Genomic DNA, 14,204 nt, shown 5'->3' on the forward strand with positions numbered 1-14,204 from the left:
ATTAAGGCTCCAGCTCCTGTCTCAAATACTTCCTTCTTGGCCTGACCTCCCAACACATCCACATTGAGAAATTAAGCTTCCTATGCATGAAATTCTAGAAGACACACTCATATATAATGGGCTCTGAGCCTTTTTACCACTCAGGTGATTAATTACTGGATGTGACCTAACCAACAGATAGGAATGACTGCAGATGACATGGCTTTGTTCATCTGAGATATTGTACAAGGTAGACCAATAAAAATAGCCAAAGGCTGTCTTAGTGGCTCTCCTACCAGGTAGAAGAATAAATGTTTAATTCCTGAAAGGGTATCTGTGCAGGGCATCCCAACATTCATTACAGTAATTATGAATCTCTTCTTTAATTCACAAGTGAAATATTATAGATTATGCACTTGCATATATACATGGATGTACATGTGTACTCTATTGTATGCATAAATGTTTCCTTATGAATACTAAATAAAGAGGTTACAGTATAGGTCAATTAAAGATCATTAATGTAATAACATCATATAAAATATTTAATATAGATATTTAAATACAGAAAAAATGTATGTGCATTTCTAACAAATATATGCTATTCCTACATAGAAGAGATTCATTAAAGGGTTTATAAAGTGCAAAAATGCAGAAATCAATGTATTTGTACATGAAGTTTGTTATAGATCCTCAAATGAGGTCACTTGATTCCTGTCTATCAAAGACACAAATTCTGAATTCCTGCATCCAGGTAATTAATAGTATTGCAAATTCTTGTTATTGTTAAAGAAATATACATAAAGCCTATTATGAGTGTCCTTGATTTTATATTCACAGTTGGAAAAGTTGTTCATTTTCATATTTAAGATGACCGACTGCCATCCATGATTTGCACTATCTCATCATAGATTTTATCAAACTGTTAAGGGGAAGTCAAGCTGCCATCTACTGTGTATTCTAAGAGGTGAAAACTGAGCACAGCAGAGACTTTGGAAAACAGGAAAGGGGACACCTGTGTTCTATACATTTTATTTTGTTTATTCCTTACAATATCCCCCTGATCAAGAGTTATTTCCAAATGAAAAATCTGAGTTAAAGATTTTAGAAAAGCTTATCCAAGGTCACACATGAAATACTTTGTTTACAGAGACAGAATTTAAACCTATTTATATTGACCAAAAAGTGCAAGTTTGATTCCACTATTCTCTTTTACATGCTACGAGAATTTTTCAAGGTAACACTTAACATTTGTGATGTTTAATGGGAAGCACATATAAGATGAGTGCCCTGGGGTAATATCAGCCTGCTTTCTTTTCCCATTTTTATCCCATCTGGAATGCTCAACACAGATTTCTGACTATTTCTCTTTGGGAGAGAATGGGTACAGATATGTGAAAAAAAAACTCTTAAAAATGTTAAAATCTCCAGCAAATGAACCATTAAAGTGCTCCGATAAAAGTCAAATGAAGCTTATTGTGATTCACTTGGAGTTTTGGTTTAAGATTCTTCAATTCTTGGACAAGCCTGCTCCTGTCCGCAGCTTCTACTTTTCCTCCTTTAATAATTCAGCTGCTGACAGTTGGAGCTTTGCTTCTGCTTCATTAATCTGCTCCTGGGAAGTAGTATTTTCTCAAAATTTTGGTGACATTTTCATTTCTCATCTTTAAAGGATTCCTCTCCTCCTCTTCCAGAGGTCACACATTTCTTCCATCTCAGACACATGGACCTTCTCATTCTTATTCAACCTGGCAGTGTGCAGATTCTGATGTTCATTCTTTTCCTTTGATTTACCACTGCTCATTTACATCCTTGCCCAATAGATAGACATGTCGGTCCCTTACCTTTTCTCTCCTGATCCCTACTCAATGAGTTAGCATTAGTAGAGGTATTTTGGATTTTTAAAATACTAGGGGTTTTATGTATTATCAGTGAAAGGTTGATCAAACAAAAGAAGAATGAATAAATAATGAAACTTTCTCAAAAACATTTGCAACAAGAAAAATTTGGCTTATTTTAAATATATATTTCTATTTTTCCCCATTTTCTCAGGAAAACCTATGTATATACTTAATGGTCTTTTCTTTTATTTCTGCTGACTTAATTGTGAATGTTTTAAAGCCCCAACATGGATGTCCATGTATTCAAGTATCCTCCTTTGATTTTCTTCCAGATTCTCAAGCATACTAGTGTTATCCATATTGAGTCATATTTTATCAAATCAAATATTACACCACATGCTGATGTGTTTTTTATGAGTCAGAATATTTGAAAGTAGCAAGTTCCAGAAAAGAAGGAATGAGTTTGAAAAAAAAAAACAAACTTAAAAAATAAATAAAAAAACAGATTTAGAAACAGGATCCAGCTCTTACTACTAGGAGGCATTGATTTAGTTGCTTAATATTTAAAACCTCATTTTCCCCCTTTATCTTTAAAATGGTACTAATATCCATGCTTCTCTCATAGTGTTGTTGTGAGAATGAAATGACTTACCTTTAGTAAAAATCTAAACATGGAATGTGAAAACGTATAATTCCAGATTGATCTGTTATGACTGACAGAAGAATTTTGGAGCTCAAGATACATGAATCTCCAATGGCAACACGGTGATCTACACTGAGTTTTGAAATTCACATCCACGAAATGAGAAACAAAACGCAGCAAACTTATTATAACAGAATGTCCCTTCAAAATTCAGTTTTTGAAGTACTAGTCCCCAGTGTCTCAGAATATAACTTCATTTGGAGATAATGTCTTTAAAGAGGAAATTAGGCTAAAATGGAATATTTGGGACCAATCCAATTCTAACACAATATATGTTCTTATAAGCAGAGATGAGGACACAGACACACTCCCATCAAGAGGTGACAAAAGACACGGTGACAATGTAGCCATCTTCAAGTCAAGGAGAAAAGCTTCAGAAGTAGCTTAGTCTGCCAACTTCTTGTTTTCACACTGTTAACCTCTGGACCATGAAAAATAAATTTATGTTGTTAAAAATGCCCACTCTGCAGTACTTGGATATGCAATCCTAGTCAACCAATACACCTAACCTTTGTTTTTTAAAGTTCAGCATCATACCCATTCCTAGTAGGAACTTAATAAATATTTACCTTGTTTTCCTCAATTTTAAAATGTATGACTTCCTTTTTTGTTTTGTAATTAATTGTATAAATGTCTTTTTCTCTAACAAATTTGTTTTCTTAATGTTTTCTGATACAATCCCTGCTTAGGACCCTTCCTTCCATAGTCAATGTCATTGCAAACTAGTGCATTGATGATCATTGGTAAATCAGATACATATGCTTACGAATGATAATACAGCTGAGTTATAGACCATAAAATTGCTGATATTCTCTAGTCACATCAGTTTAAGAAACTGTGACTCATAGTTAAACTGAATTGTATTTCCAAAAGTTTGCAGAAATTTTAATGTGTGCATCTTTGTTTATGAAAGTCCCTATTAATAAATCCAGGTAGTTCTCATTCAGGAGTTCTTTCATTATCTTTGGTTAAGACTGCTTTGTTTGGTTTTGTGTCAAAGTCTTAACATTAGAGGCAACTATTTTTAAAGTGTCCTTGACTATTATCACTGGGGCCTAGTATACTCTTGGGTTTTATATTTGTAATAAGTTCATTGAGTATAATTTCAGAATGTTTCCATCACCCACACTACTACATGTACTTTTTTTTTTTAGTTTATTATCACATACACACAATACTGCTTCTCTGCCCAGGTATAGGAAACCACAGGTTTATTTTCTCTATAAATAGGAAATATTTCATAGAAGTAAAATCTTGATCTGTGTGACTTTTTGTGATTTTCCTTTCACAAATTATATAAACTCCAGATTCATCTTTGTTGTGATTTACATAGTGATTATTTCCAGTTCATGAATGGATAATATTCCAGCCATTCAGAGCACTAATCTGTCTCCTTAGCTTCTTCATTTCTGCCTGTTCTCTATCTCCCTGATCCATAGATTATCATGTGTCCATAATCAGAAAGCCAGAAATTATATGAAATCACCTTATGTGCTCTGTCTAAAATTTCATCGACCTCTTCTACTTGTTGCTCATTGTTTGAAAATAGAGGGTACACGCACATTTTTAGTCATATAGATTTTTGGTGTGAAGACAAATTTTAGGAGTTACCCTGTTATGGCTGGAAGAAGATGGTTATATGTTTTTCCTTAAAGAATAATCTAGTGGTTCTTTCTAGGATCCATGAAAATATTTGGTGAGCAATTCCTAAGAAAAGACTTGATTTTATGCCAATATGATTTGGGAGACACATAAAATCATTGTAACTTGGAAAAAAAGTTAAGAAATGTATCATTGTCATAGAGTCCCAACTTGAAAATTGCAGCACTTAACGTTATAACAACTTTGATGGGTTTTTCATGGGTTTTCCATGCACTGAGATGAGTTTAGATGAGAAAGCTGTTTTTGTGGAAATACTTTGAATTTCAGATTTAGAGGATGTAGAATTTGTATCTGTTATTGATCCAAAAATATATGCCTGTTAATCTTAGGAATGCTACTGGAAGGCATTGCAGTTAGTTAGAGAAAGTTTATGATCAAAGATAATGAAGTGTCTTTGGTTTCAACCAGGCTATAAGAAAAGACCTGTGGCCACAAAATCTTTTCCAATCCGCACTAAAGAGCAGATTTAATATATAGTTATCAGTTTCTTGGTTTGGCTTGTCTATGAATCTGGAAGGAGGTGTTTTGATAAGCCAGTGCACAGTGGTTTTGCACTGGTGAGACACTCCATGGATCAGAGACTGAGATCCTTCCTTAGTTCCTATTTAATTAGACAAAATAGAAAAAAAAAACAATTCTTGGGGTGGGGAGGGGATTACGAGTGATGGTTGAGTACAAAATGTTGCAGTCACTGAGTTTTAGGGTCTCCTGTGAAAGTCAAAATTTTCCAACAGCATACTGCAAGCTAAGTAGCTATGATCTAGTGTTTGTTGGAGGAACAATATCACCATCGATTCCTATGACTTTTCTCTCCTGAGGGCAGGTGTTGCCGAGGAACAGTCAGTATTGTTTCTTCCATTAGAATCTTTTAAAAATAGAAATTAATGCCCTAGCATTGTAGCTTTTGCAGCAGTCTCTTGTGTTTTAGAATAACATGAATCGATTCACCATGACTAGAGCCCTCTTACATTATAAACAAGTGAAATTAAGTTTGTGAATCTGAAAAGATGAAAATTCACCCCTGAGACTGAAGAAAATGTGAGAATAAGACTGAGAAGCCAAGATTCCCTATCCATCTTCCTACACCCTTACACAGCTTCTGTCATCTGGGACAAAAAGAAAGGTTTTCACTGTCCTGGTTAAAGGCTGAGAATGTGACCTAGATAATTCTTGAATGATTTAAGTTGAAACATTTCCTTTAATGTCCTCTGAAAGGAAAAGCTAAACCTTTATTTCTCAGAATGAAATTGTGGTCGAAACAAGTGTATCAAAGAGGTTGGATTGAGATGAAAAATGATTGCACTTATAGGTAAGCTGTCTGAATACATCTGATCATTCTCAAAAATAGTCTCATCATATTCAAATCACTAGAAACACTGCGTGTGCGGTGTGTGCATGTGTGTGCAAGTGCGAATGTATGTCTGTGTGTGATAATGCTATAAATGGCTTTCTTACTAAAAATATGATACTTCCCCCTTTAGTTCTTCTTTGTTACTTTTCTCAAGACATGAATTATGGTACCTTCATGTTTTAATCAGAAAACGAACAGAAGGGGATAACCAGTGTGATTGCCTGACTAGATATTTAGGCATTTTACGAATGCCAAATAATATGTTGTTCAATGATTAACAACTAATACTGAAATAATATCAGAGAAATAAAAGTTGAAGACATTTGAACTCTTCAGTATAGCAGGTGTAAAGTTTAAAGGAAAGAAGATACTGGGCACGATTTACCCAGCTCCAAAGCACATTATATTTAAAAGAAGGAGGAAATCAAGGTACAATATTGCATGTCTGTAATCCCAGCTACTCTGGAGGAGGAGGACAACAAGTTCAAGTTCAGCCTGGATAATTTAGAAAGGCTCTATCTCAAAATTAAAAAAAAAAAAACTTGAGTCATAGCTTAGTGGTAGAGTATCCCTGGGTTCAATCCCCAGCACCAGGAAAAAAAAAAAAAAAAGAGGAATTTGGGTTACTGGGTAAAGAGTAAGAATTGTCCCAGAGTAGTTTAATTTGATTAAGTAGTTTGGTTTAGTGAGAGAAACACTATTTTCTTTGGAGATAAGCTGAACTAGGTGTCTTAAAAGGTTACCTCCAGGAACAAGTCTATAAAAATGTAAATAACTCAAGTTATTAAATTAACTTTTAATTAATTTTTCCATTCCTCCATTAATTCATTATTATTTAATTTTTGAATGCCTACTTTTTTTCTCTAATTGAGTTAGTTAATAATAATCAGACAGGTGGAAGAAACTCATTCCCCCCGGCCCCTCACAATTCCAAGTTCGATCGAGAAGACAAGACATGAGCTGATAATGCCCACATCATGTGATAAGGACTGTGACTGAGGAAGAAGAAGGAACTGGGGAGGAGGTAGCAAGAAGCAGGGACCCCTTAGCACTGACATACTTAGAAACAGTATTGAGCATTCAGTCACCAACACGGAGAGGTGATGCTCCTCAAGGTATTTCTGTTAGTATTCTGGTAATGTTTGGCCCATCACTGTGTTTAGGGAGTGATAAGAGGCAGAACAGAAAGCCCATTTATCATTCAATTATATTCCCTGGAGGATACCTCAGTATAGTAATATATTTTCTTCACAAATGTCATAGTGTCTATCATGAAACTCATTAACAAATTCCTGTGGAGTAAATCAATATGAGGTTATGAAAAGTTTTGGGTTCAGCCATGCAAATGTTTTCTGAGATCCAGTTGACTTAGCTCTAAAGATTTAACCAATCAACATTTACAATTTGAAATCTCCAAAATATTGACAGCATGAACATCGGAGTATTCTCATCAAAGGATGGGAAAAGCTCATTTCACCGTTGTGCAACTCTATGCCTAGGAAAAAAAAAATGTTGCACCAAATAATAGACTAGTTCTTTCCAAGTATCAGAATGCAATGTATCCAGGTAAAAGAGGCTGTTACCCCAAATAGTAATTTGAAGTAGCTAAGCAGAATGACAATTTTTTTTTGTTCCATACAACTTTTCCTCATTAGCACTGGCTGCATTTTGGAAAAGGGATGTATATATAAATTGTAGCCATAGAAGGTTCTATGTACCTACTGTTGTAGATAAGACTTTCTGGTTTGAGTTACTATGTATCTTTAAAAAATAATAACTCAATTTCCTTTCAGGTATCTATTCATCCTCCCATCTTCTTTTTGGATTTGAATAAGTTGGAGCTCACCTGGATGATAATAATCTTGCAAAGTTACTCATGACCTTTTTGTATAGGGTTGCTAGGTGATGGGTATTAATATTCACCTTTTATTTTATTAAGAAAAATTTGGGAGGGCTACCAGGGATTGAACTCAGGGGAACTCAATCACTGAGCCACAACCCTATCCCGATTTTGCATTTGATTTAGAGACAGGGTCTCACTGAGTTGCTCAGCATTTTTTTTTTTTTTTTTTTTTTGCTGAGGCTGGCTTTGACCTTTAGATGCTCCTGCCTCAGCCTCCTGAGCTGCTGGAATTATGGATGCGTGCCATGGTGCCCAGCAATAGTATTCACCCTTTAGATATGCAAACTGGAAACAAAAGGTTCTTATACCTCAATCAAGGCAAAATAGTTTTAATAGTCAAGGCAACTTGGCACCAATCAGACAGTAGAATCCTAAATACTAAATTATGATATGAATCATTAGGATCTTTCTTACTCTCAGAGTTTAGGAATGAACGGTGTCCATATCAAACCATTGATATCAATAGATGTTTGGCTTTCAGGAAAAAAAAATGTTCATTCTTTTCATATGGACTTCACTTCTAGGTTTGTAGGGTCTTTGCATCTATCATGTTATTTTGTGGCTGACGTGACTAAAATTACAGAGCAGAAAGCAACTAAAAACTGAAACTTCCTAACTTCCTAGACTCACCATTTAAACCATGATGCATCTGTGCTTCAACCATTAAACATAATATAAGACAATATATTTTCATCACGTTTTTCTGTTTCTTGTAAGGGCATCTTAAGTGACATGGTCAGCAGGTTCACAGATTTCAAAGTTCAATGAGATGCCTTTGAAAACAGAATCATGATGCTTTTTACTGTCTGAGTAAACATAACACTTCAGAAATGCTATCTTGACAACATGGTCACTTTACTATTTGAGGAAAAATGTGTTTATGTTTGCACATGTGTTTATAAGCAAATGTAACTCAGTGATGAGTCTTATTTGTTTCCTGTCATCTGTCACACAATGGTGTAGGTGTTGTACACAAACTTTATTTTCTGTTAGGGTTCTTGCTCATGTGATATATTGGAAAATTAAAAAGGTTTGGGCATGTGTTATTGTGGGGAACACTAACACACATCCTATACCATCAAGAATCCATCTTTTCTGAATGATTCACAAAATCAATGAAGCCCATTAATATGACTGCAAAGTCTCTTGTTCTTACTTTTATTATGTTTAAGAAAGCATTACATAAAATGTCATTCATGAATATATATTTTCCTTATGTATTCAACACTAGAGAAACAGGACAAACAAAGTTAGAAAATGCCCTGGAGTTATTTGTCTCTCCTGTCATGGAACATTTAATTTAGAGGTCTATATAACTCACAGAAAGACTTCCATGTTTGCTCTGTTTGACTTCTGATATGTCTTTCCTAATCTTGACAACAAGAACAAGATTATGGGTGGATAAAAGTAAAATGTATATCATTTATCATGCTGCTTGCCAGAAACCATGAAAACAAAGAACAATCAATTATAGTCTATGATTCCCACACTAAACCACTTTGCTTCTATGAAATCTGGTATGAGCACAGACATGTTTGCAACATGATGAATTCCTTAACAGAGGCATAAGCAAGATGTTACTTATCTTTGCATACCCCTGAATCCATTCCAATCCCAGGTCCTTGAATGAAGGAGAGAACTCCCTAAATGCTAGTTAAATTTTATATTTGAGAAACGCATTGGTTTGCTTGAAAATTCAGATAACAACCCACTGTGAAAAAAGATTTGTTCTTTATCTGAAGGTTTCATATAGAATAAAGTCTAGCTATTTACCTACCCAAGGAGATACACACACACACACACACACACACACACACACACATATATATATATTATATTTCATCTATATATTTATATTTTAACTTGCAAAGATTTTTTCAACTTGGAAAAAATCCTATAAAGCAAATAATTTATCTGGATATCTTTGTAACTCAATCAAACTCTACAGGAAAATTATCACGTTATGTAAGCAAAGGTGATTTCACCATGATATTACTCTTACATTTCTAAATTTTATTACCTTGTCATCGGAAAATTCTATGTAGGTCACATGTTTTCAAGTGAGTCCTGGAAGTTTGATTTTTTAAACAGACACTGAGTGGTGACAATGCAAATACGTTTTGTTATAATGCAGACTGTTCTCTTGCTGACCCCACCTAGGCATAGTGGAGATCTTCAGATACAAGCACCCTCATCTTTGCCACTCTAGCAATCCTTCAGGGTATTAACTATACACATAGGACATTGAACAGGAGATCACCTGGATGCAGAGTTCAGAGTTAATTAAATTTCTAAGCTTGAAATCAAGGACGAAGAGTATAACATTAACTTGACTCAGAAAGGCTTCTCACCTAGTAGAAACACATTTGATTGGATGTCAAATGACCTGGATTCTAGTCTTAATTCTAGCACTGACTCCCTAGTGACCTGTCACAAGTCCCTATGTCTCATCAGCCAAGGACAATGGACCAATCCACAGAGAATCATTTGCATCAATCCTGCACTCATTCATCAAAGAGGATAAGTGAAGAGTCTTCCCTTGAAAATTTTAAAATCTTATTCTCAATGACTTTCATTGTAAATTTCTGATAATATTTTCTGTCTCATTGGGTTGTGCAGAGATTTGTTTCCAGATTTAAATAAATGATGGATATGGGATGACTCTAAGAACTCTAAAATGCAGGTTTTGTTTTCTTGATTTTAAACTAACAACAAAACAATTGTTAAAACAGCTAGGCTTCTTTATGTCTCCACAGTTTTTGACAGACACAGATTTCCAAGAAAACACAATAAAGTGTCAACTGCAAAACATTCACTGCATTATGCCAAGACACTGAGTCAAGTGGAACTATGCCCCACTCCACTTGCTTGTGCAATCAGGCTTAGGCTGATGTTTGCAGGAATTTCCATCCATATGTTAGGCAATGGCCTGGAGTAAAATATGCTCAGGATCAGAGTTCTTTGCCAGGTTAGGCTGTTGCAGTACTTTCTGGAACAGCTGGAATGTGTTTTCCAAGAGTACACAATAGCAGCTAAATAGCTGTCTTACCACGGTTTAGAGATATTAAATTCATTCCCATGTTTAATTCATCATAAAACTCTGTTCTGACATTTTAATATACCATTCTTTTTTTAATGGTGCTGGTTTCTTAAAAGTTGCCTTTTCTTTTTGGATGTATTCCTTGAAGGATCTCAATAACATAGGGATTGTTCAGGATTTCTTTTAGAGCAAAAGGCAACAAACCACTTAATAGAGTAGACTTGACTGACCCAATCACAGGATTCCAGTAGCCCACAAGGGAGGGTGAATTCATGAGGGTATGAAAAATAGAATTTGAAATCCCAGATCCTCTAAACAACTGGATGCTTGGATAAGTAGCCATCGAAAGTAACTGAATTCCTAAGTAAAGTTTACATTAATAGTTGATTACTTGTCATAATAAAACTGGGAATTCTGGAGCTAGGGTGGGGGGTTGAATAAAGTCATCCAGGACCTAATTTTTTTCCCATCTCTGTGTTTTGTCATCCTACAAGTAAAAGGTTTATATTGTATGAAATTTTCCCTTCTGGTTTCATGATATTACTGCTGATGGCTGCTTAATCTCAAAATACATCTTTTTCCCTCCTAGGGCAACATATAGGGTTATAGAGTTATATTTTTTAAATGAGGAGAGAATACTCTTCATCTCATCCAACTTGCTTCTCATTATCTAGAACTGGATACGGTAAATGTTCTTAGACAAACATAGTCCAAAAATATGATTTCTAAAGATAATACAAATGAATGGGTCTTTGAAGGTGCTGATGAGAAATTTGTTTTAAGTAGTTCTCCAAATGATTCTTTTGGAATAAACCACCCTACCAGGTTGGATAGTATCTGTCTTTCCTAGTTCAAGGGCGCTTTACTCAAGACTAAATAAGGATAGCAAGCAACAGATTAGGTGTGGCAGCCTAGCAAAATGGGAACCCCAGTGGTTTAGGTATCAGTTTTCTCTTGTTATGAGGTTCATTTTACCAATGTGATTCTCACACGGAAAGAGCAAACAATAGTGATTCCATGGTGAAGTACTCAATTACAACCCACAACCAGGTAACAAGAATTAACAGATAAACAAGCAAAGAAACAGATCTGGCTTGCTAGTACAATGGGATTGTGGAAAAAAGTTGAGAGATAAGAGTGAGAAAGTAAGAGGACAGGAAGTCTGACTGTTGGAAGATGATATGCAGAAGTGTTACGGCACTCACAACATTTTTTATTGTGGTTGTTGAGTAATAAAGAATGCAGGCTTGAGTTTGGGTAACATTCAGAATAAGACTCTGCTATCATACAATACCTATTGTGAATCAAGCCAGCATCAAGAGAAAGCAATTAAATTATAGAGAGAAGACCTTTCCTGAAAGAATAGCTAAAGTGCTGCATTTTGCTAAATTAACTAAAGAAGCAAACATCCAGAGAAATTAGTTGATTGAAAGGGAACATTTATAAATTGCAACAGAGACCAAAAATAAGTTTCTAATCATAATAAAGGCACTTAATAGAACAAATAAAATGGAAATGTTATGAGAAAAAAAGTCATGGGGCATAAAAAGACGACAGAAAAATATGGACAAAGGAATTGAGACTACAGTGCATGTTTTGCATATATATTGTCTAAAAAGTTCCATTAGTTGTATAGTGAAGAGGAATCAACACTTAATTTTATTATAATTATGCAAAACTAAGAACACAGTAAACTCTAACTTTCATTCTATAGTATAAATTATTCTTAATTTATGATTATTTTTGTTTTTCTCATACCTTAAAGATTTACTCCAGACAGCACTGGCCCTAATAGTAAAGAATATATATGAATATAATACAAGATGCTCAAAAGAGGTTAAGAAAGAACACAGTCTTTCTACCTTCAAAAAATGGTGCATTAGCAGTGATTAATTCTGATGGCATTTGCCATATGTAAGAAATGTGTAGCATTTCTTAATTACAAAATATATTAAAAATATTATTTTTAAGCAGTCTGTTATGCTATCATAGAGAGCTGAGAGAATGTACTTATGGTCTTTCATGGATTATTTAAAATCAAAAAAAAAATTAAACCTCCATGGGTAAGTTTCTTTTTAATCATTGTAGTCAGAAATGGCTTACACCTGATCAACTTGGTAACTAGCAGGAAAAGAAATCCTCAGACACTGTAATACTGGGTATATTTTATGCCTGACTAGAATAATTTGTCAAGGACAATCAATTTGGTCACTGAAAAGAAACAGGGCATGTCTGAAAAAGACTCAAAATATATTTGCACTTCAGAGCTTATACCTACCTGTCAAATAGGATATTCTTCACCATCAACCCATTGTTGTTCTGACTTAAATTCTTTCCACAGTGGAACAAAAGTATAGTAATTTTGAAAATGGCATTTTAAGTGAAACTATTTATTTATACTTTACACTGTATTATTGTGTTTGGGAACCAAAAAAGATTCATGTGATATGAAATGCAGTATGTTTCTGTGAAAAAACATATGCATTGAATACAACAATACAATTTTATGAGTAAAGTATGGAATTCTCAATTGTATAAATATGTGCCATGAACAGGAGAAAGTTATGATGGGAAATGCATCAATCTCCATAGAATTCACAAGGTCACAACTAGGATCCTGTCTCAGTAATTGTCTTACACTGTGGCCTGGAGGAAGTTCCTGCTTCATTGAAAAACGGGAGGATAGAACCCACATGATCTTTTTCTTAATGAATCTAGATTTGAGTTTGTCAATTTTATTTTTGAGAATATATGTGAAAACATGATTTAAAATAAATTCTTACTCATAAGAAGTTTCTATAAGGTGTGAAACAAGAAGGCTATTGTTATTGTTTAATCTATATTAGTATTTTATCAAGAAGCAAATAGAAGACAGAAATTACAATATTTTGAACAGGATTTAATAAAGACATCATTGTTAATATGTAGAATTGCTTAATTTAAGCTACAAAGTGTTGCGTATTTATTTCTCCAAGGCTTTTACTATCCCTAGGACCAATGGCAAAATGAAATAGAAAGGATTAAGGGAATCTAAAAGGAAAATGCCCAATATTGTTACTCGTTTGAGGGCTGATTTTGTTTAATCTGGGAATAGAATGATTCCTAAGGAGGGAATCAAGGTTCTCATCTCACTTGCTTCCCTTCTTCTCCAATATTCTTTCATGGCTCCCCATTGGCTAAAACCAACAGAAAAAGGAGTCCCACTGTGAACTTCACACGATCAATATTGGTGGCCATCAGGTGAGAGAGGAGGAAGGACAGAGCAGACTGGAGACATGTAGGTGCTAGGTCTTGAGGAGCACAAAGAAGGCATCTTTCTCAGTTGGTTTCTTTTGCTTTTAATGTAATTATTGGGCTCCATCTAAGCATATCACTGTGTGATTTTCTACAAATCCTCTTTGTGTGTAGATTAACCTATTAAATACTGGTTTATCTTGGCAAATTACAGAATATATTCATCTGATGTTGTGTTCTTCCAAATCCAAACCCATGAGTCCCCAAATATGGATTCCCTTGCAGCTTTTCTTAGAGATAATGTCTGCACCATGCCTTGAAGTGTACACATGGACACAAGCAGATCCAACAGTTATGTCACACACATGCCCATGCACTTGAAATAATTCAAATTCAATGATATATTTATCATGAGTGCTAATTATTAGAGCTTCACTATAGAAATCTATACAACAAATTGCTTAGTAGCATAGACTCTGGACCCAGATTAT

The sequence above is a fragment of the Ictidomys tridecemlineatus genome, chromosome 15, assembly GCF_052094955.1.
Source record: "Ictidomys tridecemlineatus isolate mIctTri1 chromosome 15, mIctTri1.hap1, whole genome shotgun sequence".
NCBI lineage: Eukaryota > Metazoa > Chordata > Mammalia > Rodentia > Sciuridae > Ictidomys > Ictidomys tridecemlineatus.